A 24716-nucleotide genomic window follows, 5' to 3' on the forward strand; every position below is an offset into this window, starting at 1 on the left:
TTGAGAGAGTAAGATTTAGAAAGGCAGTTGGACATAGAGTCCAGGATAATAAAATAATCAGGTTTGATAGAAGCTCTGATATGAGAAATGCACCCTAAAGAATTTCTACAGATATGAATAATTCTTTATTCTAAGTAAATGAACTACAGCTATATTTGTTTTAGTTCACTTTCTGTTGCTACAAAATACCTGAAGCTGAGTAAAAGACTAATTTTGGTTTGCAGTTCTGGAGAGAGGACAGTCTAAGAGCCCCATGTCAGCATCTGCCCAGGTTTCACGCTGACTCGCATCTTCACAGGAGAGCAGAGGGCAAGCTGGTGAGTGAATACACAAGGAATATGTGTGTAAGAGACAAGAGGGGAGGCAGTATACTCTCTGTAAGGACCTGCTGTCGAAGTTAGTTAAATTAGGAAGCTTCCAAGAGAACTAACTAATCTCTTTAAGAAGGTGAAGTCCCTATGACCTAATTACATCTTCCATGCCTCCTAATTCCTCCACATTGAGAATCGGCTATCAACACTTGTTTTGGCATGGGCAAACCATAGCAATATTTGGGAAAGCAATGACTGTATATGTAATATTTCCAACTTGGAAGTTACAAATTCCATGGAGGAATAGCCATTTGATTCACACTGTTGCCAAATTCTAAAGCCCAAATGGGGTAAAAATACAAATGTAAAGCAGTACTATTTTATTGAAACACAGAAAACTTGTCAAGTTAAATAGAATGGCCAAGAGAAATGTGAAAGGAAGCTATTAAATGTCTCAAAAAGGTTGCACAGATAAAATGAGTGTGTGAAAACAGCCACCAATTTGATTAAATTTGAAGTTATCAACTTTAAATTTTTAATTAAAATTTTAAAAACACTATTACACTGTGAATGAAATAAATCAAGTTACTGTTTAAAGATGTCTGAAAATCTCAATTTAACAACTGATGTTTCATCAATAAAACAATTTTCAGTTTGCTAATAAAGTTGACTAGGAAGGAAGCAAAATCCAAAACCCAGATTCATCTTAAGATGTCACGTGAATCTTATAAAGCAATGTAGTTTGGGGGCTGACGAGATGGCTCAGCATTTAAGAGCACTGACTGCTCTTACAGAGGACCCAGGTTTGATTCCCAGCACCCACATGGTGGCTAACAACCGTCTATAATTCCAGTTCCAGGGGAATCTGATGCCTTCTTCTGACCTCCACAGGCACTGCATGACATGGGTGCACTTACACACATGCAGGCAATACACTCATACACATAAATTAAAAACAAATAAATAAAATAAAGCAGTATAGTTCAACTTAAGGAAATACTGTAATCACTTCTCAGAAGCAAATTACCTGCATTAATGAAGAGGCTTGGCTTTCTTGAGTTCCTATTTGATGAAATATGTGAGTTGATTAGAAACTGTCTTTAGGGGCTGGAGAGAGGGTTAAGAGCACTAACTATTCTTAACCCAAACCTGGGTTCGAATCCCAGCACCTACATGATGACTAACGACTCTCTGTAACTCCAGTTCCAGGGGATCCAATACCCTCTTCTGTCCTCCATGGTCACTGCACAACACAGATGCATTTACACACATGCAGGCATAACACTCATACATATAAAATAAAAATATTTTTTAAAAAAGATATCTGTCTTATGGTCTTTGCCATAGTAAATGTCAGAGCCATGAATGAACTGCAGAAGTAAAAGTAACTTCTCAGGTGCCCAGTAGAAAATGCTGTGCTACTTAAAGTTAGGTCACATGATGCTGTTCGCTGTGGATTGCTGAGACCTTGAAATGAGTTGCTAGTGAATGCAGGGAAGGGTCAGAACAATGTGTACATTTCAAACTTGTCCAGGCACACAATGGAAACTGAATATCCCAGAAGGCTGAATGTTAAGCATACTTTGCTAGCTACTTACCCTACTTCAGAAAAAGGCTGCTTCAATTTTAGCCTTGGTAAGAAAATCCACACTGAGAGTGTGAGTCTTGGGGAAATGACTCCTTCACCCTCTAACATCTAAGTAAGTCTGTCTCTTGTCTTTTTTTAGGAATGTGGAGACAATGACTTTCTCTAAGGTCACCTGGTAGTGTTTAATGACAGAGTTAAGAACACAACCATTAAAGTCACTCTGTCCATGTACAGCCATACTTATGAAAGGCCCTGATTAGGTATTTAGTATCTCGTTGTGACTCAGTTTTCTCCTCCCTGCACGTTAGGTACAGGGATTAAATGAAATCATCGTTCCCAGCACAAGAACACTCCCAATAAAGATAAATAAGCTCCTACCCAGACTTTTGTTGTGCTTTTAGGATGAGAGTGTTGCTCACAGTTTCGATTGACTTCTATTTTCTAAAGGTTGCAAAATTTGAATTTAGGGACAATAACACCACTGAAATTATTTTGTAATACTACTCCAGGAGATATAAAATAATACTAATCTGTTAAGGATTTTGGAAATCCCTAGAACTAGCTCCCTGATTTGTGTAGGCTGAATAATTGGGACCCAGTATGATAAACAGCTGTCCAGCAAGGCATAACTCCAAGGGCCTTGATGACCAAGACAGAAACTTTGGCATAGTCATATTAACTCAGTGATGATGATTTGTTGTTGTGACTGTTCTTGTGTGTGTGTGGTACTAGTGATCAAACTCGGCACCTTTTGCATGCTAAGCACATGCTCTGTCACTGAGCTATACCCTCAGTCCCATCAACTCATTTTTAAAAATTAAGAACTTTGGGGTAAAATAACAAATGCATTATCTCCTCTCCTTGAGATCTGGACATAGACTTTTAAGAATTTGTGCTTTCCTTTTCAGTGTGCTTCAGACTTTGAAACTAGAAGGTGGTTAAGAAAGTTAGCTTCCTGAATGGTCCCATAATTACAGTGACCAGACCCCAATTTTTCTGGGAGAGTCCAGGTTTATGCCTGTAGCCTCAGTGTCCCACTGAATTTGCACTCTATTTAACTCTCCAGTATGTTCTGGTTTGAATAATAAATTCTACATATTCCTTATTCAAAACAGAATTTTGAAGCTCAGGATATAGTTCAGTGGCAGAAGGCTTACCTAGCATGTTCAAGACCCTAAGCTCAATCGCCAGCACCAAAAATGCATACATAAATATTTTGAAAATTAAAAAATATATCTGCAGCAAGGCTAGTGGTAAGAAACATTGCTAAGCTTCCAAGACCCTCCGTTCTAAGAGAACAGGGAGAAAGCCTACCTCCTGTGTTTCCTGAAATAAAAGACTAAGAATTGTCAATAGCCACCATCATCATTGTGGTTATATTTACTACAGCACTGAGCATTTATTATCAGTGGCAATCTGTGCTAAGTGCTTTTTATGTCCATTTTCCTAACTCTGGGGTGGATACTGAATTTCCATTTATTAGGTAAAAAGATTAAACCAAGGATAAAGAAAAGCATGCAGTAGGAGCCAGGGTTTGAACTCCAAACAGTCTGTACTCTGTGCCTCCCTTTGCTGTAACAATCTCTGTCTCCTGTTCACAAAGTTCTACAAAGTGGATCCTTAAAGATTTCTCTTATTTTAGGGAAGCACTTTCTAAACTAAAAGAAAACTAGGCTTAATTCTCAAGCCATCCATAATCATTTTGGTTCTATCATTTGTGATAAAATGAAAAAAAGCACTGGAGGCTGGGGAGATGGCTCAGTGGATAAAGACCTTGTCGTGCAAACATGAGGACCAGAGTTCAGATCCCCAGAATTCTCTTATTTAGGGAAGCACTTTCTAAACTAAAAGAAAAACTAGGCTTAATTCTCAAGCCATCCATAATCATTTTGGTTCTATCATTTGTGATAAAATGAAAAAAAGCACTGGAGGCTGGGGAGATGGCTCAGTGGATAAAGACCTTGTCGTGCAAACATGAGGACCAGAGTTCAGATCCCCAGAACCTACGCAAAAAAGCCATGTGGGCATCGTGGCCCACCTGCAATCCAGTGCTCAGGAGGTAGAGGTGGTATCCCCATGGTAAACTGGCTAACCAGACCAGCACAATTGATGAACTCCCAGTTTAGTAAAGCATCATGCCTCAGAAATAAAGTAGAGAGCAATGACAAAACACAACCCACATTAAACTCTGTCTTCCACTCCCATGGGCACATATGTGTACATGCACAGACACGCACATGCACTTACACATGGATGCTCACATATGTGAACATTTATACACACATACATACCTTTAAGAAGAGCTAAATGTGCCTCAAGCACCCCTCTTTTTGGTAGTATCACCCCAAGGGAGAGCTGATGGGTAGCTACTTTCCCCCTGGCTCCACCAGTCTTCCACCAGCCAGGGTGAATTCTAGAAACATCAGAGGTCAGTGTTCCATGGTCAACACAGCAGGACCACTGTTTCACCACCTCACTCCACCCTCCATGTGCTGCCCTCTGGGAGCCAGTAAACATTCTTTATCTCCACATCAGTTGAGTAATCCAGCCCTGTGAAAGAGAAACAGGAAAATGGAAGGGAGTTCCTGTTTAAAGAAAATAATGTTAATTTAGGTTATTTGATGAAGTGAATTCATTCAGGATTTTAGGCCAATAGAAAGAGGAATTTTGGTGATATAAAATAGTGGTTTTATAATCCCTGTTCAAATTTAAATCCTAAAAAATACTCAACAAAAACAACAATAAAAATTTTTCATAACAAAAGCTTTAAAAAATATCTATTACCTAAAGCCACTATGAGGTTGTGGAGTTAGAAATGGTTCAAAGGGTTTAGGAAGCACCTACTGACAGCAAAGAGGAAAAAGTCTGGGTTGTTACTGAACCTCCTCTATTGGATGGCTCTGGCATATTTTAACCGTGAGGTCATGGGCATTGTGTAAGTCTAGAATTCATGAGGTGATTTGTTTTTTAAAGCAGTTTTGACATGTCCTTGGCAAACTTTTTCAGATGCTATGGATTGATGCCACTCAGAATTTTTAGCTCAGGAGTGTGAGTCAGGTTATAGCATGAACAAGATAGATCAGAAGTCTTTCTGATATCAGGTAAGAGGGAACTGAGGTTATTTGAATAATCCATATTTATATGGTGGACTTTTTTTTAACAAAATTATTTTCAATCCAATAGAAATGATAATTAGATCATCAATTATAGTTTTGTCCTCTGATAGACAAAAGAGTTCTGTTTAGACTATCTGAAGAGTCCATTTAACTGCAAAATGCAAACAAACATGGTCTTGTCATCTCTCCATGCTTCTGAAAATGCTATGCACAGAGTTCAGAGAGGGGCCCAAGGGGTATGCAGGAGGGCCAGCATATTCATTTAGGCTGAGAAGTGGAACTGGGGCTCTAACCAGATTAGCCATCTCCCTATGATCTTCAATGCCCAGATAAAATTCTCTGTTCCATAAATAGCATTCACATAAAGTAAGTGAATAATGAAACAGAATCAGTCTAAGAAAAAGTTTGTGATAACATCTGCCATTTATGAAACTTTCAATACATTGTTACAAAATGCAATTGAAGGTAAAATTGCATTTTGAAGGCTGTGCCAATCATTTGTGTAGCACTCAAATGTATAAATGTAGAGGCTGCAGATGCAATCTATGAAAGACATTCAGCAGTGAATATGCCCTTACCTTGATTTCCCCCACAATTTAACATCTACTCAACTGGATAATGACCAATAATATATATGAAAAATGTCTTATTCATACACACACATATATATGCCAGTATGCATTGTTTCTTTATGTTAGATACACCTGAACAGTCTTAACAAATAGGCAGTGGGGGGTGACCTATGATTCTATTTATAAGAATCTGGTATAAGGCTAAAGCATATATTTAAAACTTCCATTTCTGAATCATTAAATAAGAGGCTACAATGTGATTCAAGAAAGCTTTTTGGAGGCTGGAGAGATAGCTAAGAGGTTAAGAGCACTAACTGCTCCTACAGAAGACCCAGGTTCAATTCCCAACACCCATATGGTGGCTAACAAGCATCTGTAACTCCAGTTCTAGGGGATCTGACACCCTCTTTTGACCTCCAAGGGCCTTGTAGGACACAGGTGCACTTACATACATGTAGGCATTGCACTCATACACATAAAATAAAAACAATAAATAGAATATTTTTTAAAAAAGAAAGCCTTTTGTAAATGACATTAGGCAGTACTTTTGGTAACAAAAGTTCATTAGGAGTTAAGGACTTTCTAACACTTAGAAGGGTAAATGGTGTGATTCAATAATACAGTTGACTTTATCAAGCCCTGCTTGTAATTAATGTTATTTCCAATGCAACACATACCTCCTAATAGAAATTAGGTAAGTTAGAAGAATTTGAAGATAAGTCCATTGTACAAAATGAAAAATAAGAGCTTGAGCCAGTTATATTTTTTTCTTTTGCAGTGATAGAGTAGACATTTTCCAGAATGAACGTTATGTTTATTCAGGTCTTGTGTTATCATTTTATTAACCATCACTCACTTCTATAAGTGACTGCTATACTTTTGAAATAAATTATATCTTTCTTGTTTCTTCTTTAATAAAAATGAAAAAATTAAAACAGACTGCCTCACGAAACAATGAAACATCTTTCTTGTAGAAAAGAGGTAACTGATTGTCTTTCCTCTAAAATGCTTGTTTTTTCCCCAATCAGAGTAAGACCTATAAAAAAATAAGGTGATAAAATGAAGCATATACCAGTGAAGAGATATGGTAACATTTTGTGGTGGTTTTGCTGATATACGTTTTCCTACAAAAATACTCCTCTGAACCTCTTTTGGTTTTAGCACATTTTTGGCATTTTGATAAAATAATTCTATTTTGGAGTTCTTGCATAGGTCCAAATTGATTTAAAAATATTTGGGTTAAATACAGCTCTAGTGAAATGTATGATAGCCTGCTAATGATTTTCTGAGCATGATGACAGTAACATTGTAATTTATAACAAAAAACAAGCACACAATTCTGACAGGGAGCCATAAACTAATTCATAAGGTCCCATATTATATATCTGATCAGAGTAGTGCTAGACATTGGTGATTAATTGGCTCGCTAAGGCTGGAATGTATGTGAACGTTTTCAAGAGACAGCAAGCAGCCGAGTCCAAGAAGTGGCTGTGCAGAGCTCAAGAAAGAGCTGGTGTCCTAGCCCAGCCCCAGCAATGCATAGCATTCTTTGGCTGTAAGTAAACTGCCTACAATGTGTGGTAGAATCTATTTACAGATTGACAGGACACTATCCACCTGTACCAATATGTGTCATTTGCTAAATGGAGCTGATAAATTCAAAGTGATGATTCCATTATAATGACAAAAACCAGTTTGCTTCAGCAACACTATAATCAGGAATTTTTATTGTGACCATTATCTAATGAGCTCTATTTAAACTTTCACAATGGAAGATTTATTTCAAATCTAATGAAAGCACGTTACCATGACAACATCTCTCTTTGCTACTGTAATTCTAATTTCTACTCTAAATTATGTGTCCACCAGACCTCATGTGAATGAATATTTTAACTTGGTTTCTCACTGTGGCATTTTGAATAAAGAAAATGTTCATATTTTTTCAGACACTTAAAAATAAATTAAAAATTAGCAGTTTATTCTACTCTGAAAACTGAACTTTTAAATAATCCAAATGCAACACAGAGTTATAATAGAGATTTAGTTTTAAAAAACATAAATACTGTATGTTTAATTCCTACCTTCAGCACTTTTTAGCTCAAAGCTGAACTGAATCTACATATCTTGTACAGTGAGGTGTAAGAGTCAGCGTGATGACGTGAAATGTTAGTGCTTCCACAGTCATCAATGGGGTGAAATTATATCTTTAATATGCTACTGATTGTTTGCCAGTGCAAGAATGTAAAGGGGAAAGTCTAACTGCTTTTAGAGAAGAAAGCTGAAATCACACTTTAAAATACCTTCCGGATTTTCTGAGCCCTTGAGATAAGTGTGGTTTTAATTTAGCACAGTTAGTGACGATTTTGAGAACCTGATATGTGCTGTTAGACAGAAAGTGTCATCTGGCATTGCCTTCAAAAGAGAGTGATATATGTTGGAATGTCATTAAATGCATATGTAAAGAAAAGAGGAACAGCAGAAGGGGATGTGGGAATGAGAGTAATGGGGAAGGGGCTATAATCAAAATACATTGCATGTATGTATGAAAATGTCACAATGAAGCACATTGTTTTGTATGATAAATGTATGCTAATAGAAAGTTTTTAAAAACATAGCAAAATAAGCTGGGCATGGTGGAACACACCTTTAATCCCAATACTCATGAGACAGAATTCAGCCCGGTCTACACAGTGAATTCAAGGCCAACTGGGGCTACAGAGAGACCCTGTCTCAAAAAAACAAACAAAAAGGAAAAGGGAGGAAAAAAGGTAGCATAAATACATATAGTATTAGAGCGATGCATATTCTTTCTGCCCCTTCTGCTATGCTCCCTTAAGTGTAGATTACAGTACTGCTGAAGCAAGCTGGGTTTTGTCAGTATAATGGAATCATCACTTTGAATATACCAGCTTCATTTAGCAAATGACACATACTGGTACAGGTGGATAGTGTCCTGTCAATCTGTAACTAATAGATTCTACCACACATTGTAGGCAGTTTACTTACAGTCAAAGAATGCTATGCGTTGCTGGGGCTGGGCTAGGACACCAGCTCTTTCTTGAGCTCTGCACAATCACTTCCTGGACTCGGCTGCTTGCTGTCTATTGAAAATGTTCCCGTACATTTCAGCCTTAGTGAGCCAATTAATCACCAATGTCTAGCACTACTCTGATCAGATATATAATATAAAACCTTATGAGTTAATTTATGGTACCCTGTCAGAATTATGTAATTGTTTTACATAAATTACAATGTAATTGCCAATCATGCTCAGAAATCATTAGTAGGCTAGCATATATTTCACTGTATCTACATTTAACTTAAATATATTTATATCAGTTTGGACCTATGCAAGAAGAATATTTTCTCTAAAATAGAAGCATTTTATCAAAATGCTGAATACTACTAAAATACCAAAGGAGGATCAAAGTGTGTTTTTGTAGGTCTGACTCTGATATTAAAAAAAAAAAAGTACATTAGAGGAAATTTAATCAGCTACCTCTTTTCTACAAGAAAGAAGTTTCATTGTTTCATGAGGCCGTATATTGTGAATGCCAATTAAGTTAATTATCACCTTAGAAGTTCTGAGTCTTTCTACCCTGGTAATTCTCCAACAGTAAGATAAGGATTGGAGAGGTGTTAGGAAAGAAGTTCCTCTCTTGCATCTACCACATTAAAGTCAATGAGGTTTTGAGAAAGGATGAAGAAAGATCAGGACACGGAATTCAGAAATTCTTCATTCTGAATGTGACTGAGAAAAGTTACATTTCAGCCCCTGACTTTATGGGCAGGCCTATGAAGAACAAGATATGATTCCATAGGCATGGTTCTTTATAATTTTTTCCTTACTTTTTTATTTAGGTTTTCCCGTGTTTTATTCTTGGATAAGATTGTGATATATATTAGCAAGTCCAGGTGGATGTCGGTCACTAGGGATCTGATGAAATGCTGTTCCAAATTCCATGCTGCATTTTGGAGAGTGGGTGTGTTGAATCTCTGTGGGCAAAGCACATATCTGCAGCTAGAAGGGAAAATCAGTGTGAGCAGGGGCAGGCCAGTTTGGAATGGGTATCAGCCTTTCCAAGGGGCTACAAAACTAGAAGAGTACGAAGGGGTCTGGAAGTCAGCCAAAGAAGGTCTCAGCGGCCTCACTAAAATGAGCGGCGGGTCAGGAGTGTTTGAGAATGCAAAGCTAGGAGAAGAGCTGGGCTTTGGGAGCTAATGAGACAGGGACCAAGGGGCCAGGTTAGCAGTCAGCTTCAAGCACTGCTTTGCTGGGTCACTCTGGGAAACACTTCATTTTTATACTCCTCTGGCACCTTGTATTTAAAGTAAGCCACTCAAACCTACCCTGTGGTAAGACGTTTGCAAATACACAAATATTAGATAAACATGAGCCATGATAAAGATGGTTGGAATATTCTACATAAATTACATCAGATTCAGTAACAGGCTTTCCTCTACCTCTGATGTGCATTTTATTTCTTTTATATTCGTAAGTCAAATAATAGCAAGCTTGAATTACTTATCTAAAAGACTTTACAAACCTTCTGAAATTGTTGGTGCATTAGAAGGAAATGAAAGATTTACAACTGAAGATAGTGTTTCTGCTAGAATGAGGTCAAGGAAAGAGGCAATGAGACAGTATTGATTTTTTGGCCAACAATTCCTTGGCTTTTGAGAGTTCAACAAATGACATTTAAATTCATCGATATTTCTTTTCTTCTTGCTTTATATTCTTACCCATTTAACCAATAGGTCTGTGTCAAAGAATGACATTCTGCATTAGCCACAATCCTCATCTATATCACTTACTAATTTAAATGCAGTTGCTTAGAAGATGTGATGTCCTATTAGAACACATGTATATTCATTTCTTGACTTTAAAAAAACATAATCCCTCCTAAACCATCATGAACTGTATTTATTTATTATTTATTTATTGTGTGTGTATGTGTGTGTGGTATAGCATATATATGTGTATTCAAGTGTGTATGCTCATGTGCTTGTACTTAGAGGCCAGAGATCAATGTCTGCTGTCTTCCTCAGTCCCTCTCCACCTTATTTTTTTGAGACAGGGACTCTCACTGAACTGAAAGGTCATCAGTCAGCTAGACTGGCTGGCCAGTGAGCCTTTGGGATCCCCATCTCTGCCTCTACCCCCGGCACTGGGATTACATCTGTGTACCACCAAGCCTGGCTTTTAAAGTGACTGTTGAGGATGCAAACTCAGGTCCTCATGCTTGTGTCATAAACAGTTTACGTACTGAGCCATCTCTCTAGCTCCATGAACCACGAACCATTTTTTAAAATGTAATTATGCTCCTCAGCTACGATTAGGACTTCTGATCCACTTCACTACTGCTCTGCTTGGATTTTGCCTGGCTTCAACTTGCATGCTGTTACCATCGCTGAAGTTTCATATGAGTAGCTGCCCACTTGTTTGGAAAACTCTGTTTCCCTGTGGTCACCTACCACTCCTGGTTCTTACTATCTTTCTGCCCCTCTTCTGCTATGGGAGTCAGAGGTTTGATGTAAGTTTCCTATTCAGGGAAAAGAACTCTGCAGTCTGCTGTTCTCTGCACTTTGGCAGATATGGCTTTCTGGGTTAATCACCATCTGTTGCATGAGAAGGCTTAAGAGATATATCAATATTCTTTCCACCCCCTGTTCTGCTATGTTCCCTGAGCCTGAGGTGGCTGTCAATTGATGCACATGGCTGAGGAGTTTTTGTGTGTGTTGAAACTGGGTGGGGAGTGACCTAAAAACTGGGATAAGGTTGGTGGTGAAAGAGACAAGGGTTTTAGAGTGAATGAACAGTTACGAATCAGGCCTAAGGCATAACCTATGGAGCATTTTGAACCTCAGCCTTCTTTTCTCTCTGTAACATGGCTTTATTAATTAGCTTCCTCCATGAAGCCCAGGTGAGAATAAAACTGTAGATGTGTCACTTAGGGTTGGATACCTCAAAGATACTCATTCTCTGTATCTGATCAGTTGTAGAACTTTGTGATAGTCTCTATCTGTTGCAAAAAGAAGCTTCTTTGATGAGTGGTGAGAGTTACACTTTGTAAATATAAGGATAAATATTTAGAATACAGTAAGAAATTACATTGGTCTAGGGACATGACAAAAGTAGGTTTTTCTCTAAGCTCTATGACCTCTCCAGCCTTGTGTATTTGGCTATGTTTACAGTACCACACATGAGTTCCCTCTCATTGAGAGGGTCTTAAGTCCAATTAGACAGCTGTTGATTACCCCCAAGATAAAAGTGCCACTACTGCACCAGTAGAGATTATTTGTTGGGCCAGTCATTGTTGTGGTTCATACACATTACAGCTGGATGGGATCATTGATTGATTTTCTCCCTTGGCAGTTTGCATAGTACCTTCTAATGCTATGGAAGCTAGCCTTCAGGGAAGATGTTTCCTGATAACTACTGGGAGAGGGACAGTTGGTTTTCTTTCAGGGGATGATGCTAGATAGGTTAACCAGGCTCCAGTGGATAGACACACACTGAAGGACATTTGGGGAGGCTAACTTGACTTGATCCAGTGGTTGGGGCTATAAGAGGAATGCAAATAGGGGAACAGGGATCTAAATATGATCAAATTATGTTGTATGAAATTTGCAACCATTCAATAAAAAGATTCAAAATAGCAAAATAATAATAATGTTTTCTAGTCAATAACAAAAAACACATTACCTCAAATGATGATATTCTTGAGAAAAATTTTATAACTATAGAAATTATTACGCTGGTTGTGGTGGTGCATGTCTTTAATACTAGCACTGCAGAGGAAGAGGCAGGCAGATCCCTCTGAGATCAAGCTCCAGACCAGCTGAGACTACAGGGAGACCCTGTCTCAAAAACAAACAATATATTAAAAGTCAATAATCTCAATTAAATAATATCTTAAAAATAAATGTAAATATGTTGGGACTAACCAATACATTTGACTCCATCTCTAACAAGTAAGTTGAGATTTTAAAACAAAGCATGCAAACAAAAACCTGTCCAACGCAACACTGTTTCACTCCTAGTAAGACAGCATGGCATAATGCTAACACTTTTACTATTAGTTTCAATGGATACCCATACCTCTCTTCCACAGCATTTGAAATAATAATTGCCAATAAAAGAATTCAGCATTTGTTGGTTTATATACAAATTTATCCAACTGTTGTTTATCAAAAAGTACAACTACAAGTAAAATCCGCACTTCTGGGCAAAAGGTCTGCTTTATGGTACTGTTTGCCTGTGGAATTATGGTAACCTGACTTGGAGTTGATCAGCATCCTAACCAGTAACTCAAGGCTTGACAGAAGCATAACTGTTCATTTAGAAAACTTTAACCCGGGTTTCTGCTTCAACAGGCAGTTTTAATCTCAGCAATGTTTTGAGGCTGCTGCTGACCCTGCTTTCAAAAGAGCCTGGTAGAAATCCAGTGCTAACAGGCTTATTGCACACTGACTATCGGCAAATATTCCATGCAATCCTTACTGCCATCAAGCTATTTCTACTCCATTTTGGGAGACAAATGTGAGGGTTGAAATGAAATGACGAGTTATGCAGCTTTCTCCAGCTGCAGAAGCAAGCAGAGACTGATCTGAGGTTTGAGTGGAGGCCATCTGATTCTAAAGCCTCTGCATCCCTTCTAAAACAGCACTGGCCTGTAGGAGATGCTGGTGCACCATGCCAGGGCTTTCTGTCTAGAGTCTCACTATGGAGGCTCAGGTTTCTTGTGTAGTCAGTGTTTATTATGTGCATCTTACCTTTCCAACTTCAGTCCTTCAAAGAGGCTTGATAGAAGCTGTTTTGTCAGAATCAGATGTGATCATGATATTCTTGATTCTGAATACCCTGAGTGAAGCTAAGTGAGTCGTCTTAATGTCAGCTGGAACAGGTTCATTACAACATAATTCTGAGAAAAAGAGAAAAAAAAACCATTCTGACTCATGTGTTGTAACTCAGCTGCAGTTCTGTTTTGTTTTGTTTTGTTTTGTTTTGTTTTGTGAGACAGGGTCTTACTATGTAGCCCAGACTGACCTCAAAATCTTCCAGCAACATATAAATCAAATGTTTAAAATGATAAGAAAAGAAAAGGAAGTGGAAAGGAAAAAATCCAAATGTCGGAATGTTCAAAGTGAAAACTGAGAAAGGAGGAAAGTGAAGTCAGAGAGAGGAGAGAGGGTGACAGGAGGATAGAGGAGGGAGAGGAGAGGGGTCTAATTATTTGGAGAAGGGAGAGAAAAAGTAACAAAACATAAACAGATGAATTACACACACACACACACACACACACACACACTGACCAGTCAGCAAATACAAAAAATAAAATAAATACAAAAGTTAAAAGCAAAAAAGAAATGCTTCTGCTAATCTGCATCCCCTTCTGAGCGCTCTTCAGCTATGCACACACACACACACACACACACACACACACACTGACCAGTCAGCAAATACAAAAAATAAAATAAATACAAAAGTTAAAAGCAAAAAAGAAATGCTTCTGCTAATCTGCATCCCCTTCTGAGCGCTCTTCAGCTATGCACCTGTCCACAAGGGCCAAGACTTGTATATATTCACCACCTCCTTTATTGAGCTGGTTATGAGTCAGTCAGTGGGAGCTGTTTGAGTCTGAAGCTGGTTAGAATAGCTTTGTTTCCCTACTTTCTCATATAAGGTAGCATGGAAATAAGTTTCCTGAGCTGGAATTTACTCTTGACAGATTAACTCATGCACTCTGAAGGCCAGGTTGACACTCCCAGGACCTGGCTGACATTGAACTGTACTACAGGCTAGGGTTCTAGGTGCCCCAGTGAAGCCCACATGGAGGTCAGGGCAGTGATCTACTTGGTGGAGGTGGTATAGCAGGTTCCACTTTCCACTGCCCACAATTAGCGTTTCCCAATGCCCAGTCCAGTCCTTGAACACAATTCCACATGCATACTCTCTCCTTAACCCTCTTTGAGCTGGCTGCTTGACAAATCATCTAAAAAGGAAAGCTAGCTCAACTCCATTCCATGTCAAGGGCTCAAATTCCAGTTCCTAGATTTTTCAATGCTTCCACCATATTTCACTGGTGCCACACTGGACCACAAGATAGAAATTGGCTAGAAGAGTGTGTCAAAACTATGAGTTTCAGGGAAAATGAAAATGTGGGAATTTATGTTTCCCAACACAACAAGCCTGGACAGGACCTTCTCAAGGTGGCTCCTGATTACAGTGTCACACGTCCACATTGAAAACTGCAGACTACTTCTCAAGTGACAGCATGCTGTGCAGTTAATTTCTGCTTTTCTGTTCTGTATTTGTTTCTGGGTCAGTTTTGTTCACTGTGTCTCTGCTTCCTCTTTTTGATAGTGCTCCATCTGCCACAGTGTCCACCTGCAGGTGCTGTGTGAGCTGATGGCTCACACTGAGCTGATGGCTCATCTCCATTCTGTCCTTGTAGCGTTCTATTACATGTATGTTAGAACTTGAGAATCTCTATAGGTCCCCGAGGTTCTGCTCATTAATCCCCATAATTTTTCTCTGTTTCAGAGTGGGTAATTTACATAGATTTGCCTTCGTAGATCCTTTATTTTATAACCTGAAAACTGTTTTGAAGCCCATGTAGCAGATTTGTCATGTCAGATATTGCACTTATCCATTCTGGGATTTACATTTTTAAATAGTTTTTCTCAACTGATCATCTTTGCTGACTCATTCACTATATTTTTCCTTTTAATTCATGGACATATTCACATTATTTGTTTTAAAGTCTTGGTTTCTTAATCTAAGCATCTGAGTAATCTCTGGTTCTGTCTTATCTTTTCGTTGCTTTAATGTCTCATTTTCTTCCTTTAGAATGCTTGGTGATACGCTTGACATTGTAAATAATACTTTATTTCAATAAAATTGTTATATTTTTGTCTGGCAAGCAAATAATTACTTAGGAGCCACTCTGTCTTATTAAACTTGGGTTTGGTTCTTTGTTAAGAATGGTCTCGTTCACTTTTCCTTTCGTCCTAAGGGGTAGCCTTTGGGTTTAGTTTTTTGTTTTGTTTTGTTTTGTTTTGTATTGTTTGCTTTTTGACAGTGTCTCCCTAGTCCCAGCCTGCCTAGAACTCACTAGGGGGACAAGGCTGGCCTCAATCTCACAAAGATCCACCTGCCTCTGCCTCCTGGGGCCTGGCATCAAAGGGGCATGCGATCATGCACAGCATTCATATTAATTTTTATTCAGATGGTGTGGTACTTTTTAAGTCTAGACTAAAAGCTCAGTGTTCTCAGAGATGCCTGCATGCTGACTACCATATGACTTCTAATACCTCCTAGTACTTTTCTCAGTCCTGAAGCAGTCATAGTCTTCCATGGAATTTTTCCCTCTGTTTTCACAAGATATTCTTCAATTATAGATTCACAGAACACATGCACAGTGACTCCTAGGACCCCTGCTTTCCTTAGTGTCTATCTCTCCAGTACCCTACTCTGAGAGTTCTAGAATTTTGGGGGGTCTTAAACTCTGATATTAGCCTTCTTAGCTTAGTAATTACACTCTAGACTCCTTGGATTCTGTCTACCAACTGAGCACCACCTCCAACCTGAAGCTAGGGCAAACATGAACTTCTTTGCAAATGTCTGAATCTCCATTTGCTCTGTTATTTAGTGGGACAAAGTTTCAGAATTTTTCCATAGTTTTAGTAAACAAAAAAGTAAATATTGCAACAGTACTCTGTCATAGATAGAGAGGTCTCCCATTTACTCAATGAGTATCCTCAGTACCTAGCCTATAGTAAGTAATCCATCAGTATAAAAAGGAACAGATGTGTATATGATACACTATGAATGGTTTGAATAATGGATGAATATATAGAAAAAGCTGATGCTTTCCCAAACATCATTTTTCCTCCTTACCAGTTCTCAGAATCTATATGCAATTGGGGCTTTGGAGAAATAAACAGGACCAGATAAATCAAGTAAATGAGGCCCCAGGGATGGCATTAACTGGTTCATAGAAACAAGAAGAAACCTGAGCTAGCACACTTGCTTACTCACCATGTGATGCGCTCTGCCATGCTCAGATGTTCAGGAAGTCCCTTACCAGGTGCTGCTGCCGTGCTCCTGGATCCCTCAGGCTCTGTAACTCTAAGGAATGAATTCCCTTTCATTATAAAATTACACAGTCTTAGATTGTCAATACACAATTGAAAAGTGAACTAAGAGTTAACAATACGAAACTAATACGTACTGTTACATACTAAGAGGTACTGGTGTTTTTTCCTCAGCCACATCTTAGCCTCACTTGATCTCAGTGACGGATTTGCATCCATGTTTCATAGTGGCAGAGTCATCAGGCTTGGGACTCACTGACAGTTCCTTCCCATATTAGAAATATCTCCGGACAACACCTAGAACAGTCATGGTATCTGTGTTTATCTTCTTGCTCATCTCTGGAGGGAAAAGACACTTCTTTTGAAGAGTTACCATCTCTCTGGTGAGTTTAAACACAATATATTGGATTAGAGAGATAGGTCAGTGGTTAAGATCATGTATTGCCCTTCCAGATACATGGAAGTATCTAAATTCAGTTCCCAGCATGTGGGTCAAGCAGCTTACAACTACCTGCAACTCCAGATCCTGGGGACCCAATGTTTCTAGCTTCCAAGAGCACCTGCACTAGCACATAGTCACACAGAGATACACACAGAGAGATATATTATTTAAATATTAAAAACCATAATATGCCCACTTTGTTCTCCCATAGATTGGCATCATCTGCTCTGTCACCTGCTTTCCATTTGTCTGCAAACAGTCAAAATTCTTGAAAGAGGGGCTATATAGTTTTGCTCATTTTTCTCAGCACCAACTAATAATATTAATAATAATTAAATTTAGTTTTTAATGGAATTACTGTATAAACACATTATACAAGATCTAAAACATACCGAAAAAGTATACAAGAAAAAAAGACTAAAGACTTTACTCTCGCCTTTGTCTCACTGAGACATAGTTCCTCTATTTAGAGTAAGATTTTATGTATCTACTTATGCATACCCTTCCAGTGATTACCCCTAAATTTATGTATAGTCTTCCAGCGATTTTGTGTTACTCCTAAATCTTATATTCTGGCTCACACTAATTCTTGTTCCTTGGAAGGTGCCTATACTTTATTATATATTCTGTTTGTTTCTTGGCTTTAAGAAAAAACTTTCTCTTAACGTCCATGAAATATTTGATACTTCTGAAACACTGCCATCATGCCACCAAAATTTCTCATAAGGTTCATAGCACTAAAATCTCTGAATTGTCTCCTAATTCCCAGATTGCTTCCTGGCCTGGTTACTGCCTCTTAACTCTTATCTTTTCAACATTGTAACATCAAGGCTCTGATCTTCACCAGTTCAACTATAAACTCATGGATGATTGCCAAATTCATTTTGATTTTTATTTATATTTGTGTATGTATATATGTATGTATGTATGTATGTGTGCAAGCATGTTCATGTGGGTGTGTGCATGGGTACATATGCATTCATGGGCATGCACACACTTGTTCAGGCCAGAAGTCAACCTTGGATGTTGTTCCTTAGAAACCATCTATGTCTCCACTTGCCTGGAACTTGCCAAGTATGATGAGTTGGTTGGTCAGTGATCCTCAAGGATCCACCTGTCTCTTTTTCCCAGTGCTGGAATTACAAGCCCATGCAATTACACCTGACTTTTAATATAGGTGTTGAGGATCAGACTTGGGTGTGATGCTCATATGACAAGCACTTTACCAACTGAGCCATCTCCCCAGCCCCCCAAATTGATGTTTAGAAAGCCCAAATCTATCAAACAATTCTAGCTATTCATTTCGGGGCCTGCTGGGCATCTTCCCCTAATTCCACAATTCTTTAAAATTTCTAAAGCTGAATCCTATTTTGGCTTTTTGAGGGGGAGGAGATCAACAGCTTTTGTGGTATTCCTGTTGGTGTTAAGGTTCTACTTAGAGCACTTATGTTTATAGATTATGCTTTCCCTCCTCTCATCCCTCACAGACATTGACTACCAGATGCCTGGAAAAAACATCTTAAATATGCTAGACCTCTTCTCCTTACCTTGGTCATTCTATGGCATCACTTTATTTGGGACAAGTCTTTCTTCTCAAACATTTTAAATTATTCTCTATTGCTCATAAATTAAACAGTCTTTGGTTTGTCATTCAAGTTCAAAATAATCTGACTCCAACATATAGCCAAGCTTCATTTCTCACTCAATTTTCCAATCATCTTGCAGTTTAATCTAAGAAGCACTCTTTACAATCCTAGGACCATGTTCTTATGCCTTTACTCATAATAGAATGGCTCTTCACACCACCAACAGCCTTTCAATAGCCTGCATTATTCACCTTTTGAAAAATCTATCAATTCACAGCTAAGTCAAATGCCTCTTCATGAAATATTTGCTGGCATCTCTGCTATGCAGTTTGTAAGCATTGAATATACATCAATTGCTCATAGGCAAGGGAGAAGGAAAGGAACCTACTGAGTATCTAACATGCCACACTATTATTTTATTCAGTCTGCATAACAACTCCAGGTTTACACAACTAAGCAATCAAATTTGGATTAACTCCAGGGAGTCATCTAAATTTATAAAGCAAAAGCAAACCAAAATAAAAGCCTAGGGGAGGAGAGTAGGATAGCATTAACAGAACTCAATTCCTGTTACCCCATGTTGGTACCAACAGCAGTGGGTATAATGCGCTTGTTGATGGATATACCTTTCTCTCCATCTAGACCTACAATATCTTGTGGCTACTGGCTCTTTCCCAGAGATTCTTTGCTTGGATTATCTTACCACTCAGATTTTAAATGAACACCATACCCTCCAGGAAATCTTTCCTACCTTATCCTTTCTCCCAGGCTCACATGAAATCCTTTATTAATGCATTTTCAAAGTCTTTTATATATTTTCTGTGTAGAATTTTCAAAAAGAATACTCCTATAGCTACATATTTTATTATCAATATTCAAGTAATGACTTGATTAGTTACTAAAGTATAAACAAACTTAAGAGCAGAGACCATGAATTTCTTCTTCACAAGGTAATCTGTGCCTACAAGTGTGTGGCTCTTGGTTAGGCACAATGTTAACATTTTCTAAGAGAATAAAAAAATGAGTTCGGGGCTAGAACACTGCCTACTTGGCTTATGATGATCTTTCCCTATGGCCTGCCTCTGCCAGGGTTGACAATATTTTCTCTTTGGTGAATGAACAGATGGATGGATAAATAAATAGATGCACTATTTTCAAAAGTCCTCCAACATAGATTTCTAAGATTGACATCCTAATGATAATAAATATATGGAAAAAAAAGAGCAAGAAAAATTTATTATTTTATTAATGAATATCTTTAAAAATATTTTACTGAGTTTTTGTGCATTTCATATAATAGATCTTAAATTTAGAACCCCTTAACCCATCCATACCCCCATGCCCCACCACTGGATTTCATGCATTCTGTTATATATGTTAAGCTTTATCTGGTGAAGCATTTGTAGCTAGATGTCCCTTGGTGCAAGTTCATCCACTGGAGTCTAGTCACCCTATCTAGAGTCACTCCCTTAAAGAAGAGCTACTCTCCCTCACCCAGCAGTAACCAGTTGCCAATAGTTCCTCAACCTGGGTTGGGGTCTGCTGCCCATCTTGCTTGTTCTATGTAGCGTTTTTTTGTCTGATTGAGTCAGCATTGGTCATATGCATGCTGTCACCATTGTTGAAAGTTCGTATGAGCAAATTCCCAGTGGCCTGAAAGCCTCTGTTTCCTTATGTTCATGCACCAACTCTGACTCTTACAGTCTTTCTTTCCCCTCTTCCACAATGGTCCCTGAGCCATGGGTGGGTGAGGTTTAATATAGCAGCCTTATGCAAAGACAGGTACTCTGCAGTCTGTGAATATCTTTTAAGTGCTAATTGTGAAAACCACCTTCTGACCCTACCTCACCTTAGGGTAAGGCTGATAAGGAGGTTCTCCCAACTAACTTTCTCTCTCTCTCTCTCTTTCTCTCTCTCTCTCTCTCTCTCTCTCTCTCTCCCCCCTTCTCATCTTTCTCTCTTCCATCTTATTTTCCTTTCATTGCTTCCTTTTTCCATCTCTCCTCTCTTCCTCCCTCCCCCTCCTTTCCTTCTTTCCCCTTCCCTTTCTTTTGTCTTGTCTTCCTTTCACTGTCTTTTAAAATCAAACCTTATCCTGGCAAGAAATGTGTTTTTAAATTCTTGATGTGGCTTCCTCTGCAGAGTTGAAAATGTTAAATAATACAATATATCATAAATAATACAAATATACAAATATTGGTGGCACTACATTGCTAACATTAAGCTAGTCACTTAAGGACTGTCAGCATCAAGAATTGTTTCAAAGAAATCAAATACTTGACGATAAGGTAGATACACTCTATGAATTTATTTGAGCTGTCCTTAGTTCATAAGTAATTCATTTCCCCATGTAACTATTTCCAGCTAAGATTAAACACAGACCACACTTAGAGGCTCTCTGTTTGGATACAGAGTGATGTCTCAATGGTATCTCAGACACTGTGGATTTACACAACACACCTCACAGAATCTTAAATGCATTGTTGCTTTAAAGACATATTTGTGTAAAAGTTTTGGAACTCTTCAGAGAATGCCAGATGGTTCCCATGGCAAGTTTCTTTTTAGAAACAGGTGGGTACTCCTCTTACTATCAGCCTGAAGGCACAGCCTGGCTTAACATAGCTCTGCAATATTCTGGGAGTAAGTGCTCAGTCTATAGATATTTTTCTGATAACATAAAATGCATTTCCTCTATTAGCACCAAACACACAGGAAGTGTAGCACTCCCATGTAGGGCCCCAAGATGCTATTTATGTGTATTAAACTTATTTATGTTCTTTGATAGTTTCATACATGTATATAGTGAATTTTAGTCGTTTTTACCCCATTACATTTTCACCCCTTTTCCTTCGCCCTCTGAAACCCTTCTTCCTTCTGACAAGCTCACTCCTTCTTCCATGTCCTCTTTTTGTATGTGTGTGAGACCCTTTGAGTTTAATTTGGGTTGCTTGCATGAGTACAGGTGGCAGGTTATTTACTAGCGCATGGAAATCTTACCAGTGGTTATACCACTGAAGAAAGTGGCAGCTCCTCTGCCTTCCACTGTGAAAAGTTGATGGGCCCAAGCTTGCACAAGCCTTGTACAGACAGCCACTGCTGTAGTGAGTGCATGAGTATAGCAGCCATGCTGTGCCCAGAAAACATCTTTTTATGATACAGACCTCCCTACCCTCTGGCTCTCATATTCTAACTCCCCCTCTGTGATGTTCCCTGAGACTTGGGAGGGGATGCTACAGCTGACCCTCTTAGGGCCAATCACTTCTCCATTCCTTATTCTTGGCACTTTGGCCATATATGAATCTCTGCATTAACCACCTTTTGCTGTAGTAAGAAGCTTCTCTGATGAATGTTGAGAGAAGCACCACTCTATGATATAAACAGGAGTATTTAGAAGGCAGTTTGACTACATGTCCATTTAGCAAAGCAATACTATTGAATTTCTCCCTGGGCTTATGATCTCCCAGTCACCAGCTTCTGATCAGGTTTACAGTACCAGGCATGGGCTCTGTTCTAGTTTGTTTTCTGTTGCTATGATAAGCATCAGGGACAAGAGTAACCTAGGGTGGGGGAAGGGTTTACTTCAGCTTACAGATTACAGTCCATCATTGAGAGCAGCCAAGGAAGGAACTCAAGGCTGGAACCTGGAGCAGAAACTATGGAGGAATACTGCTTACTGGTTTGCTTCCCTGCTCTTACTCAGCTAGCTTTCTTATACAGCGTAGTCCCACCTACCTAGGGATGGTACCATCCACTATGGGATGGACTCTTCTAGATCAAAATGTGGCACAGACATGCCCAGAGACCAATCTGATCAAGGCAATTCCCCAGTTGAGACTCTCTCAGATAACTCTGTTCTTTGTCAGGTTGGCAGCTAAAGCTAACCAGGAGATATTCCTTCCTCTGGACTGCATCTTGAATCCAATTAGAAATCAGTTGGTTATTCCCATAACATTTGTGCCACTATTGCATTGATGGGCATATCTTGCCAGTCATTACTGCAGCTTACAGGGGTCACAGCTGGGTAAAACTATTGAGAACTTTTTCTTCTCCAGCAATCTGCATAGCACCTTCTGACACTGTGAAAGTTAGTGACCATGAAGGATGCCTCCAGGCAGTACCAGCTTGATTTCTCCATGTCCTACAACTCAAGTATGCAGTATATTCAGCAATAAGTTCTTACCATCAAGTTGTGGTAGGCAGCCAAGAGCAATGGCAATAATCTGTATTGTTTAGGGGCCTCTGGGGCCTCCCTGACCAATAATTCAGAGGTTGGTATCCCACACCTAACACTAGGATTTTTATTTGGCAGCCTATGAATTCTAAGAGAATTAGCCATATGTATGGTAACTCCACATGGAAACCTACTATTTTATGTTTCATATATATGTATATGTGTGAATAAATATATATTAATATAAAGAGCTTAATTAGAGTTACACTACACAGGCAATAACACTTCCAATGATATTTAGAACAAAATCCTATTAGTTGGCTCAGCCATAGGGCCCCATGTAATCATTCCTTATCTAGGGAGAGACAACCCATGTACTAACTCTTTCCCATTCATTATTCTCAGCCCTGTTGCCTTGTCTCTGATCATCAAACACACTGAGTAAGCACAAGGCTCATGGACTAGACATTTGTTGGTCCTTCTATTTAAAATATACATTTAAGGGGTCCTTGAGGTCCCATCCCACTGTGGGGGCCTTTTGATAGTTAATGGTGGCTAGAAGAAGGGATGTTATTTTCTTGAGTGTTGTAAGTTACCCCTGCTCCAGTAAATATCCCACTACCTTTGCTTATATAAAGAACCCTAACTAAATTCAGTCACACACACACACACACACACACACACACACACACACACACACACACACACACACACACACACACACACACACTCACACACAAAAGAAAGTAGGAGCAGAACTTTTTAGGAAGAAGGGTTTGGGCAGGAGAGGGGAAGATATGAAAGGAATTGGGGAGATGGCGAAAATTCATTATATACATGTACAGAGCTGTCAAAATTTTTAAAAATAGAGAAAATGTACATCTCCAAAATCTACTTGAGGTTTTTCTCTTCTTGTATTTCAGGTTTTAGGTCATTACTTCCTCAGATTTCCTAGCCTCTACTTGATATCTTCATCATACCTGGTATGTTTAAATGTATGATTTTCCTACATGTATTTATTACTTATCTCCACCTCTACCCTTAGTGTATATGCTCCTTGATGTTGCAGATGTTCTTAGTCAGAGCTACATCCCCAGCAGGAAGAAGTTTGCAGTAGAGCGTCAGTGCTGTCAGGTTGTCAGGAAACACCTGACAACCAGGGGGATGGCTAAAAATACAAGAAAGGCAGTATTTGTCTCAATGGGACCAGGCAGGCATCCTTCTGAATCCTGAAATTCTTTACATTTACAGGGTGGTAGTCATACATGATTGGACACAGACAGTCTGAAGGACATGAAAGAATCTAATTTCTACTTCCCAAGCACAGAAAAAAGAAAGGCAGTGTACCCATAGATAGAAGGTACATTTAGACAGCATTTGAAGCCCACTAGCTTTAATTTTTTTAAACTGAATTGAGGTATCTGAAGTTCTATCTCAGCAAAATGAAGTAACTAGCACCCACATACCACTTTTGGTGGGAGAAATTTTTTTTAATCTAATGCATTTTTAAAAATATAGAATCGGCTTCCACAAAAAGAGCTATGTGAAAATTAAGTTCCAACACTTAAAAAGAATGCAAGTGTATATGTGCATTTAAAGTCCCCCTCTGAGCACCCACTGATGCCCTCCCCCTCTGCCTTATGGTTCCACTCTTTGGGTCTCAACATTCTGAGGAACGTCTTCTGCTTCCCTGCCTATCCCTTCTTCACGCTGCTGCTAAATGAATACACCTGAAATCAAAACTGAGCTTGTTTGGTTTTGTTGCTGTTGTCCTTTTTGTTTCAGTTTTGATTTGGTTATTTGTGGCTTTGTATTTTTAGAAAGGGTCTC

General features: G+C 38.8%; 1 long non-coding RNA gene across 1 annotated transcript in view; it reads right to left on the minus strand.

Moving 5' to 3' along the window:
- The window catches only part of LOC115068741, a 17736-nt gene extending 12969 nt beyond the window's left edge, over positions 1–4767 (minus strand). The window contains exons 1-2 of the long non-coding RNA XR_003848081.1: positions 4684–4767; positions 4191–4449 (exon numbers count right to left, since the gene is read on the minus strand). This is a non-coding gene — a long non-coding RNA (uncharacterized LOC115068741). The remainder of the gene's footprint in view (positions 1–4190; positions 4450–4683) is intronic.
- Positions 4768–24716: the final 19949 nt, after the last annotated feature.

Source organism: Nannospalax galili, unplaced genomic scaffold (genome assembly GCF_000622305.1).
Source record: "Nannospalax galili isolate Female #2095 unplaced genomic scaffold, S.galili_v1.0 scaffold768, whole genome shotgun sequence".
Taxonomy (NCBI): Eukaryota; Metazoa; Chordata; class Mammalia; order Rodentia; family Spalacidae; genus Nannospalax; species Nannospalax galili.